Here is a 13,017-nt window from a genome sequence, read left to right on the forward strand (position 1 = left end):
GAGGAATCTGAAAGGTATTATGCTGAGTGAAATTAGTCAGTTGCAAAAAGAGAAATATTGTATAGGACCACTATTATAAGAACTCACGAAATGGTTTAAACAGAGAAGAAAATATTCTTTGATGGTTACGAGAGGAGGAAGGGAGGGTGGGTGTGAGGGGGTATCCACTAATTAGATAGTAGATAAGAACTACTTTAGGTGACAAGAAAGACAATACACAATACATACGAGGTCAGCAAAACTGGACTAAACAAAAAGCAAAGAAGTTGCCTGAATAAACTGAATTATTCAAAGGCCAGCGTAGCATGAGCAGAGGTTTGGGGACCATGGTTTCAGGGGACATCTAAGTCAACTGGCATAATAAAATCTATTAAGAAAACATTCTGCATCCCACCTTGGAAAAATGCGTCTGGGGTCTTAAACGCTAGCAAGCGGCCATCTAAGATACATCAATTGGTCTCAACCCACCTGGATCAAAGGAAAATGAAGAACACCAAGGACACAAGGTAATTACAAGCCCAAGAGACAGAAAGGGGCACGTAAATCAGAGACTACATCAGCCTGAGACCAGAAGATCTAGATGGTGCCTGTACAACCTTTGACTGCCCTGACAGGGAACGCACAGAGAACCCCTGAGGGAGAGCAGGAGAGCAGTGGGATGCAGACCCCAATTTCTCATAAAAGACCAGACTTAATGGTCTACTGAGACTAGAAGGACCCTGGTGGTCATGGCCCCCAGACCTTCTGTTGGCCTAGGGCAGGAACCATTCCCAAAGCCAACTCTTCAGACAGGGATTGGACTGGACAATGGGCTGGAGAGGGATGCTGGTGAGGAGTGAGCTTCTTGGATCAGGTGGACACCTGAGACTATGTTGGCACCTCCTCCCTGGAGGGGAGATGAGAGGGTAAAGGGCGTTAGAAGCTGAAGAAATTGACATGAAAAGAGAGAGTGGAGGGAGGGAGCATGTTGTCTCATTAGGGGGAGAGCAATTGGGAGTATGTAGCAAGGTGTATATAAGTTTTTGTGTGAGAGACTGACTTGATTTTTAAGCTTTCACTTAAAGTGCAATAAAAATTGAAAAAAAACTATTTTAAACATGATTTAAAGAAAATTAAATCAGAACAATGAGAAGTACAAGTTGTTACAGTATTTTATCATATTTCTATGTAGATTTTTAAACTCAGTTTTGAAAAATAACTGATTTCGGTGATATTTTGTTTTCATCTGTGATAGTCATGAATGATTTTTGTTTGTTTTGTTTCCCTTTTGGTATTATAATTGAGCTAAAAATGGCTCTTTGAATATCAATTTAATTTCTTTCAATGATTTTTTTATTTTATCTGGTGTCTGAAATTTTAATTTTTAATAGCCTTCTAAAAATTAAGATTTAACATAGTGTCTGTTCTCAGCTGAACAAGTTAGATATCTCAGTTGCTCTTGAGTCAATTGAGTTACAGACTTACACCCACATTTCTTATTATATGTTCAACTTCTTAACTTGATTGAACTGATTACGCTTAGTACCAGGATTCATACTATTGTATTACGGATTTCTCTTCACAGCAATAATTCACCTCTTTGTTTATGATTCCACTCAACAAAAGGCCTGCAAAAATGATTCATTATTTGGGTATTTGGAGATAATATATTTCATGGTTTTTTTTGGAAAACTTTTTCCATTCCATACTCAGGTGTCAAGTGTTTAACATTTAAATTAGATTCTTGAATTGTAATACTGATATAATGCTTTAAAAAAAAATTACAGAAAAACATTTTTAAAAAATAAAGGGCCTAAGTGCCAAATCAAATACAAGAATCAAGAGTTCTTAGTTCATACTTTTATAATTTAAAGGATACAGGTTACTACAGCACACAAGTAAAGCAGAAGTCTAAGAACGCCAACGTAATTCTGTTAGGAAACTAATTCTGTTATTCTAAGACTGCCAGATCCTTCCTTGTTGCATTATGATGCTCTCTGGCTCAGATATAACATGAGGGCTGTAATGATGCACGAGGATATCACTTACAAAAAGGGAGCTATTTTATCATAAAATTCCTCCATTTTTATACTCCAATGTTACAGAACATACACTGATACTTCCCTGTGGGTTGTGCCTCATATAGCATAAACTCTGGGTTCGTTTAACATAAGCAAACTAGGACAACCATGCATATCCTACTAACAATGTCCCATAGTTAAGGGCTCTCCATTACCTATCTTTTCATAAATACTATTAGGAGGTGGTCCAATTTGCATGTTTTCATGGAGATTTGAATAGGTCATTCCTTCCTGTTATTCTCCTTCTCTCTCTCTCTCTCTCTCTCTGGATTACCATGGAACAGAAGTTGGGTTACAAACCAGTCACGAATCCTTTCCTTCCAACAACCAGAATATTTTTTTAAAAAAGACAAGAATATTATAAAAAATAAAAATTGCAAGCCAATTTTTCTCTTGAAAACAGATAAAAAAAATCTTAAAAAAAAATAATAATAACAAACCAAATATGGCGATATATAAGGAGGGTGACACATCATGATACATTGGTTTTATTCCTGGGATCCAAGGTTGTTTTAACATTTGGAAATCAGTCAATGAAATTTACCATGTTAAGGACACGAGGAATAAAAATCACATAAACATCTTGATAGACACAGAAAAAGTGTCTGATAGAATCCAAATTCACTCACAATACATCTCTTAGCAAACCAGGCATAAAAGGTGCGGTGAGTTGAATAATGCCCCCCTGTCAAAAAAAAAAAAAACTCATGTCCACCCAGAATCTCAGAATGTGGTCTCGTTTGGAAATAGGGTCATTGCAGATGTAATTTAGGTAAGGATCAAGGTAAGATCATACTGGATTAGAGTGGGCCCTAAATCCTTGATAGTGTCCGTACAAGAGACACAAGAGGATATGCAGAGACCCACAGAAGAAGGCCATGTGAAGAGGGAGGCAGAGATTGGAGTTATGCTAGTAGTCATGAGGAGCTGGAAGAGGTAAGGAAAGATTCTCCCCTAGTGTCTTAGAAGGATGTGTAGTCTTATGAACCCCTCATTTCAAATTTCTGGGCTCTAGAAGTGTGAGAGAATAAATTCCTGTTGTTTTAAGACACCAAGTTTGTGGTAATTTCTTATAGTAGCCCTAGAAACTAATACAGAAGGAAACTCATTCAGGCAAGACACATTGTAGGTAATGTGAAATATTGAGAGATTTCCCTAAGGTCAGAAATAAGTCTACAGTCTCCCCATAACTACTTCTATTTTACATTTTAATGAAGGACCTAACAAGTAAAATAAGGAAAGAAAACTAAATAAAAGGAATACATATTGAAAGTGATAAATAAAATGGATATTCTTCAGAAGCAATTTTTCATGTATGAGTTAATTGCCTCTCCCACAGGCTCCTATAGCACACCCTACCTCCTCAGAACAGTACTTAGCACACAACCCTCATATTATAATGATGTAGTGATGGAAGGAATTAGAAGTATGAACTTATTGTGCTCCAGAATAAGTTAATGCTATAAAATGGGAACAAAAAGTATAGGATTTTTCGATTCAGCACAAATGTATAAGTCCAAGCTTCCATGTTTCTGAACTAATCAGGCACTAAGAACCAATTGCTTCTTCCTATGATTTTGGTCAAGTATAGATAATAAGGAGTCCCTTGGTGGTGCAAATGATTAACGTGCTTTGCTGCTTACTGAAAGGTTGGAGGTTTGATTCAAGCCAGAGGCACCTCAGAAGAAAGGCCTGGAAATCTACGTCTGAAAAATCTGCCATTGAAAATCTTATGGAGCACAGTTCTACTCTGACACACATAGAGTCACCATAAGTCAGAATCAACTCAACGGCAACTGTTCTTTTTGATTGTTTGTTTTGTTTTTGGTATTGGTAATACATCATATAGCAGCATGTCCACATAGTGGCACTTTTTCTTTTGTTTGGCATTTCTGAGTGGAATAATTATGATAATATTTAATAAAGTAGTTTCTCTTTTCTTTCAAGAAAAATTGAACAGTTTCTCTCACTAAAGAATCAAAAAGCAATAGCTACACAGATGGAATTCAATGCAGATCTATACTGAAGACCTAGGTTGTTCACTCTGTTTGTTCATTGGTTCGCAGTGTTGTAGAGGGAAAATACATCACAAAGTTTAGTAAAGCAAAAAGAAAATTCTATTCAGCATATATTCAAAAAGGCAAAAGTGAGAGGCAGACAAGCATGCTGCCAGAGAATCATCAGTATATATTAACATCACAAATGGGTAAAATCATTGAAAGTTTCACCTTTTCACCAATTGGCTAAAAACTACTAGATCAACATGATTCTACATTTTGGATCATCTTTCTTAATAATCATTGGTACAAGTTTAAGTAAGGACAATCAGGAGGGTCTTCATTGGTCTAACAAATTTTCTATTCACTAAATGCTAATAGAGAAAGATAAGAGTGAAAAGTCTTTTGCGGTTCTGTTTGATTGGTTTTTGTAAAAAGTTCCCTAAAATATTTTCCAAGATTGTCTTAGCTCTTGTCTTTATGTCTCAGGGCCCAGTTGATGTGTCCTTGTGAGTCCCTGTAAGTCCAGCTCCAGCTGGGTCACATTCTCTATGCTCATAGACAAGGAATAATGACTCCAATATTATTGCCTAAATCAGTGGTTACTGGAAAACACCATCTTAGTATTTTCAATCCATGAACATACTCTGATTAAAAAAAAAAAAAAAGTTTTTCCATATTAACATCAAATAATTTGGGGTATTAAAATTCCAGATGAGTCAGAATAGCAGAGTAAGGAGCAAATCCTCTCCCTTAAAAACGATAAACGTGAACAATTGCACAAAATAACCATTTCAGGACTCTGAAAATTGACTAAAGAACACAACAAATTGAGACGTATTTACCCACGTAAAACTACTGAACCTTGGATTAAAACAGTGGAAGTCTGTGGAGTTGTAGCCTGGGGCTGCTCCCAATATACCTCCCCCCCACCCCAGCTTTATTGGTGTGGTAGGTAGTTTTAACAGGGCAAGACACATCATTAAAAACCAGAAGCTTCACTGTCACTGCCAAAGGGGTTGACTTGGTTTGGAGTGTAGAAAAAAATTAGTCTCTGGGTGCTATTGGAAATAATATTAATCTCTGAGGCCAAAATATGAAGGCCAACATCAAAGCCAGCCTGCAGTTGTGATTCTGATAGACACAAAAAAACAGACCGGCAGACTAACCAGAAATTTAACAAAGAGAGGCAGAGAGTGAGAGATCCATTGTGGCCTTTAACAGATTCTAGTATATACCTGGTATATTAGCTCTCTATTTTTTGATTGTTGCTAAAATAAATTATCAAAAAAATTAATGGTTTAGAACAACACAGATTTATTATCTTACATTTCTGGAATCACAGCCCAAAATGCATTGGCAGGGCTACATTCCATCTGGAAGCTCTAGGAGAAAATTCAATCCTTATCTTTCCCAGTTTCTATAGGCCTGGTCCACCACTCATCTGTCAGTTTGTCATACTGCGATGGCTTTCATGTTGCTGTGATTCTGGAAGCTATGCCACCATGTATTTCAAATACCAACAGGGTCAACCATGGTGGACAGGTTTCAGAAGAGCTTCCAGAGCAACACAGGCTACGAATAAGGACCTGGTAACCTTCTTGTAAAAAATTGGCCAGTGAAAACCTTATAAATAGCAGTGGAACACTGTCTGATATAGTGCCAGAAAATGAAACCCATAGGTTGGAAAGCACTCAAAATACAAATGGGGAAGAGCTGCCTCCTCAAAGTAGAGTCAACCTTAATGATGTGGATGGAGTCAAGCTTTTGGGACCTTCATCTGCTGATGTGGCATGACTCAAAATAAGAAGGAACAGCTGTAAACCTCCATTACTAATCGGAATGTGGAAAGTGCAAAGTATGAATCTGGAAAAATTGGAAGTTGACAAAAATTAAATTGAATGCTTGAAGATAGATATTCTAGGCATCAGCGAGCTGAAATGAACTGGTATTGGTCATTTTGAATTGGACAGTCATGTGCTGTACTATGCCGGGAATGACAAATTGAAAAGGAATGGTGTTGCATTCATTGTCAAAAAGAACATTTCAAAATCTATTCTGAAGTACAACATTGTCAGTGATAGGAAAATATCCATATGCTTACAAGGAAGACCAGTTAAGAGGACTATTTTTCAAGTGTATGCACCAACCACTAATGCCAAAGATGAAAAAATTGAAGATTTATACCAAATTCTGCAGCCTGAAATTGATCAAACATGTGATCAAGAGGCATTGATAATTACTGGTGATTAGAATGAGAAAGTTGGAAACAAAGAAGGATCAGTAGTTGTAAAATATGACCATGGTGACAGAAACAACGCTGGAGATCACATGATAGAATTTTGCAAGATTAAGGAGCTATTCATTGCAAATAGTTTTCCAACAACATAAACGGTGACTCTACATGTGCACCTTACCAGATGGAATACACAGGAATCAAATCGACTACATCTGTGGAAAGAGATCATGGAGGAGCTCAATATCACCAGTCAGAACACAGCTAGGGGCTGACTTTGGAACAGACCATCAGTTTCTCATTTGCAAGGTCAAGCTGAAGCTGTAGAAAATTGAAACAAGTCCAGGAGAGCCAATGTATGAGCTTGAGTATATCCCACTTGAATTTAGAGGCTAGCTCAAGAATAAATTTGATGCGTTGAACAAAAATGACCAAAGACCAGACAAGTTGTGAGATGACATCAAGGACATTATACATGAAGAAAGCAAGAGATCATTAAAAAGACAAGAAAGAAAGAAAAGGCCAAAATGGATGTCAGGAAAGACTGAAAGTTGCTCTTGAATGTAGAGTAAGCTAAAGCAAATGGAATAAAAGATTAAGTAAAAGAGCTGAACAGAAGGGCGGATTATGAAGACAAAGAAAGTATTATAATAAAATGTGCAAAGCCCTGGAGTTAGGAAACCAAAAGGGAAGGGCACACTTGACATTTCTCAAGCTGAAAGAACTGAAGAAAAATTCAAGTCTTTTGTTGCAATATTAAAATATTCTATGGACAAAATATTCAAAGACTCAGGAAGCGTCAAAAGAAGACGGAAAGAATACACACTGTACCAAAAAGAATTGGTCAACATTCAACCATTTCGGGAGGTAGCATATGATCAAAACTGATGGTATTGAAGGAAGAAGCCCAAGCTCCACTGAAGGCATTGGTGAAAAACAGGGCTCCAGGAATTGACAGAATACCAATGGAGATGTTTCAACAAATGGATGCAATGCTGGAAGCACTCACTCATCTATGCCAAGAAATTTGGAAAACAGCTACCTGGCCAACCTCCTGGAAAAGGTCCGTATTTGTACGCATTCCAATGAGAGGTTATGCAACAGATTGTGGAAATTATTGAACAATATCATTAATATCACACACAAGTAAAATTATCCTGAATATAATTTAAAAATGGTTGCAGCAGTACTTCAACAGCAAACTGCCAGAATTCAAGACAAATTCAGAAGAGGACATGGAAGAAGAGGTATCATTGCTGACGTCAGAGGAATCCTGGCTGAAAGCAGATAATACCATGAAGATATTCACCTGTGTTTTACTGACTATGCAAAGGCATTCAACTGTGTGGATCATAACAAATTATGGATAACTTTGCAAAGAATGTGAATTCCAGAACACTTAATTGTGCTCACGAGGAACCTGTACGTAGACCAAGATGCAGTTGTTCCAACAGAACAAGGAGATGCTACATGGCTTAAAATCAGGAAAGGTGTGCATCAGGGTTCTATCTTTTCACCATACTTACTCAATCTATATATTGAACAAATCCCAGAAACTGGACTACATGAGGAAGAACACAACATCATCAGGAATAGATAAAGACTCATTAACAATACGCAATATGCAGGTGACACAACCTTGCTTGAAGAAAAAGAAGAAACTTGAAACATTTTACTAATGAAGATCAAACACTACAGCCTTCTGTATGGATTACAGATCAACATAAAGATAACAAAAATCCTCACAACTAGACCAATAATCATCATCACAATAGAGAAAAAATTGAAGTTGTCAAGGATTTTGTTTTACTTGGATTCACAATCAATGCCCATGGAAACAACAGTCAAAAAAATCAAACGACATAATGCATTGGGCAAATCTGCTGCAAAAGTCCTCTTTAAATTTTAAAAAACAAAGATGTCACCTTGAGGACTAAGGTGCGCCTGACCCAAGTCATGGTATTTTCAACCACCTCAAATGCATGTGAAAACTGGACAATGAATAAGGAAGACTGAAGAAGAATTGATGCCTTTGAATTATGGTGTTGGTAAAGAATATTGAGTATACAATGGACTGCCAGAAGAATGAACAAATCTGTCTTGGAAGAAGAACAGCTGGAATGCTCCTTAGAAGCGAGGGTGTTGAGACTTCGTCTCACGTACTTTGGGCATGTTATAAGGAGAGACCAGTCCCTGGAGAAGGATATCATGCTTGGTAGAGGGTCAGCAAAAAAGAGGAAGACCCTCAAGGACATGGACCGACACAGTGGCTGCAACAATGGGCTCAAACGTGGCAAGGAAACTGAGGATAGCACAGGACACCGGTGGCTATGAGTCAGAACCAACTCCACAGCACCTAACAACAACAAAAAAAAAAACTATGCGACTGATGCCAAAAAGAAATAGTCCATCTTTATCTACCTCTTATATGGGTATTCCACTCCTCTATAAGCCACACAGTATACTTTTCCCTTTCCTTGCCCCCTTTCTTTCCTGTTGCTTCCTGTACATTTCCTTTTCACCATTTTTATTAAAAATATAACACATGGTCAATATAGAATAACTGATAGACAAATATAGATGGTAACCTTTTTTAATTTTAAAAATTACCTAAAATGTAATTAACTAAAGTAATTTTCTTGAGATATTGATGTATATACTTAAGATCTAGAACAGTGTATACACCTAACAAACATATAAGACATACTTCTATGTAATCAATTTTTGTCAATAACTTATAGTAGGCATGTCAACAAATCTAAATTTGCATAATCTATAATGACCACATTGTTTTCGTATGGATCTTAATTTTCCCCTTTATGCATCTATCCAAATGTGTTGCCATAGAGTTGATTCCAACTCATAGCGATCCTATAGGACAGAGTTGAACTGTCCCATAGGGTTTCCAGGGAGCACCTGGTAGATTTGAACTGCTGACCTTTTGGTTAGCAGCTATAGCTCTTAAACACTGTGCCACCAGGGTATCTACCAGATTGTAAGATCTGAGAAAATCAATAAATAATGCAAAAAGGAAAAAATTAGATACAGCTTATTAGATAAATACATCTCTCTTAAATATACTTTAATTTTTCATTTTAGATTAGACATGAATGGATTTAAATACATGTTATAGACTTCTTCATCCTTTCTCCTTACATACAGTGGTAATAAAAAATGTGCTCTCTAAAATTTGGTTATAGCAATTTTACTCATCTTCAAACAGCAATTTTCTACCTTAAGCTTCAAATATTTGAAGACTAGTTATCATGACCTTTAGCTTTACAGATTTCTTGAGACCAGCAATTTTTACATGCTCTTAGTGAATCATGATTAAATGTTTTGTTTCGGTGAACACACCATTATTTCTCAGTTTCATGTTTGAATTACAAAAAGTCACTAATGCTAGAACAGAGCTCTCAACAGCACCAAAACTCTTAGCAAAGTTCTGAAAAGCCCTCTTTCTGAGCTTTCTGATACTCTTTCTTTGGGGTATAGGGTTTCACTTGATTTAAAACGAGTCTTAATTCTCCAACATGTGACTGGTTGGGATTATAAGCATTAGAAAATATCAGAATAATAAACCTACTCTAAGTATGATCAGTGCCTGAGATTTCTCAGGTGTGAAGTAAAAAATGATTGGAGAGTATGCACTCTAAGAGTATATGCTCGCACATATGGCTAAGAATATGAACATTCTAAGTATGGCTGACCAATAAGCATAGTAAGGAAACACACTGCTGGGGGAACGTTCTGTGATATAAGCCCCTTTGTGCCGTAATTCCTTCTCACTACCTGATATATTTCCATGTGTATTCTTTCATTGTCTCTCTTTTCTACCTTCTGATTATCCAATTTCTACTATTCATTTATCTTTCTTTCACCTTCCATCTCTCTGTGTTTTCTAACTTCACATTTCAGCTCTTGTAACTTATTCCACACAAAACCATTAATGAGCAAACAATGTTTAGTGTCTATATTTCTAAATTCTTGTTTATTTTCTGCCTTCAGCATACTTTAGCTTCTCCACTGATTGACTCAATGGATGAAGGAAATGACTCTGTGGTATCTGAATTCATACTGATTGGCTTTTCAGTGTCACGGGAGATGCAGCTTTCCCTCTTTTGGTTCTTCTCTGTGTTCTATGTGGAAATTATCCTGGAAAACCTCTTTCTTGTGTTCACAGTAATTATTGACTCTCATTTACGCTCCCCCATGCACTTCCTACAGGCCAACCTCTCTCTTCTTGATCTGGTTTTTTCCTCACTATAGTCCCCAAAACGATCTCTGAACTTCTCATTGATTATGCCATTTCTTTTCCAAAATGTATAATACAGATATATTTATTCCTGTCATGGGTGGAATTGAGATGGTGCTGTTCATAGCCATGGCATATGACAGACACACTGCAATCTGTAAGCTTCTGTACTCTCTGTTAGGGTACTCTGGAGGCTGAACACACTGAAGACACCTAATTAATTAGTACTCAACCAGGTATCAGGACACTCGCAGTCACCTCCCCACCACGTCACTCACTTCCTCTGAGTTGTTTTTCAGACCCTCCTGAGAGCCCTGGAAAAATCCAGATCTAACCAACTCAGAGTAGCCTGACATGGGCAGAGAAGACCACCATGACCATGATCAACAAACAACCCCGGGCTGCCACGCATGCTTGATAATGCAAGAGAACTTACGTCAAGGAACCAAAAGACTCATGCCAAGGAACCAAAATCACCAGAAATGCATCATCGACAGCAGTCAAGCCCATTTTGAAAGCGTTTGGTCCGTCGGCCACTTCTGTAGAAACTGTGAATAGGTGAAACCTCTGACCCTGCCTACAGTTTCCCTCCACCCCTAAATGAATATGTATAAATTGTACATTGCTCACGCAGAGCAGAGACATCAACCTGAGGTTGATACCTCTGAGTTCCCACTTGCTAGCCTGGGAAGTACACTCTTTCATCCTCACAAAACCAGCTTCTGAACGTTTGACTTTTGCATGCACAGCACAGACGTGTTGGTCTGGTTTCATGACCGTCATGAGCCTCAAAATGTGTGTTTCCTTTGTAGCGGCCACCTGTATTCTGGGGGTAATCCATGCTGTATCTCAGTTTGTTTTTGTCATAAATTTGTGTTTTTTGTGGCCCTAATAATGTAGATAGTTTTTATTGTGATTTTTCTCAGGTCATGAAACTGGCTTGTGTAGAAACAAGCTAAAGTTTCTAATCATTGCTAAAAGAAGTCTTATATCCATGGCCACCTTCTTCTTTTTAATCACATATTTTCGTTTTGGTTACCACGGGAAATGTTCATCAGGGGACTTATTCAAAGCATTTCTCATGTTATCAACTCACATCACTGTGGTGGTGATTTTGTTTTTTATGCCACGTTTCTTTACCTTTGGCCTTTCCCTACAACATCATTGGATAACTATGTACTCATTGTTGACTTTGCTTTCACTCCTGTTTTGAATTCTGCCATCTATATGTTAAGAAACAAAGACTTGAGGTCAGCACCACGGCCTCCCTGGGGTACCCTAACTCCAGAGGCGGCTCCTACCCAGGTGAGGGACTCCCGGAGGGCCTGCCCTTCCCAAACTCAGGATCCACTGCATGGTTACTTTGCTCCTGTAGCTAGGCAGGATAGGCAAATAGATGCCGATGAGCTGCAGAGATGTCTGACAGTCAGGGATTGTCGAAGGGTACAAACATTTTAACCTGGAGACTTGTCAGCTTATCATTTCAATGCTGGATAGCAGCATGTCTGGCACAACGGGTTTCAATGAATTTAAAGGACCCTGGGCTGTACTGAACGGCTGGAGACAGCATTTCATCAGTTTTGACAGCTACAGAAGTGGAACAGTGGGTCTTCAAAAATTACAGAAGGCCCTTACCACTATGGGATTTAGGTTGAGTCCTCAGGCTTTGAATTCAATTGCAAAGAGGTACAGCACCAATGGAAAGATCACCTTTGATGATTGCATCGCCTGCTGCATCAAACTGAGGTCTCTCACAGACAGCTTTCGAAGATAGATACTGGTCAGTTAGGTGTTGTGAACTTCCCATATGATGATTTCATTTATTGTGTCATGAATGTTTAAATCAAGAGGAAGCTATGTGAACATAATTGGCATTCCTCCTTGGGTTCTCTGCTCCTACTCTGCCTTCAGTACTGTGTGTAAACTACATTGCCACTTACCCTTAACAGCTTGTCGTAAATGCTTATTACTTTATGTACAGCTAAAGTTTTCCATTTAGTTTTTTTTTTTTATTAATTTTTATTAAGCTTCAAGTGAACGTTTACAAATCCAATCAGTCTGTCACATATAAGTTTACATACATCTCACTCCCTACTCCCACTTGCTCTCCCCTTCTTGAGTCAGCCCTTTCAGTCTCTCCTTTCGTGATAATTTTGCCGGCTTCTCTCTCTCTCTATCCTCCCATCCCCCCTCCAGACAAGAGTTACCAACACACTCTCAAGTGTCCACCTGATATAATTAGCTCACTCTTCATCAGCGTCTCTCTCCCACCCGCTGACCAGTCCCTTTCATGTCTGATGAGTTGTCTTCGGGGATGGTTCCTGTCCTGTGCCAACAGAAGGTCTGGGGACCATGGCTGCCGGGATTCCTCTAGTCTCAGTCAGACCATTAAGTTTGGTCTTTTTATGAGAATTTGGCGTCTGTATTCCACTGATCTCCTGCTCCCTCAGGGGTCCTCTGCTGTGCTCC

At 38.3% G+C, this 13,017-nt stretch overlaps 1 pseudogene; it reads left to right on the forward strand.

Moving 5' to 3' along the window:
- The first annotated feature begins 11,663 nt into the window (after positions 1–11,663).
- LOC135232528 (sorcin-like) lies at positions 11,664–12,724 on the forward strand (annotated as a pseudogene).
- The last annotated feature ends 293 nt before the right edge of the window (positions 12,725–13,017 follow it).

Source organism: Loxodonta africana, chromosome 10 (genome assembly GCF_030014295.1).
Source record: "Loxodonta africana isolate mLoxAfr1 chromosome 10, mLoxAfr1.hap2, whole genome shotgun sequence".
Lineage (NCBI taxonomy): Eukaryota > Metazoa > Chordata > Mammalia > Proboscidea > Elephantidae > Loxodonta > Loxodonta africana.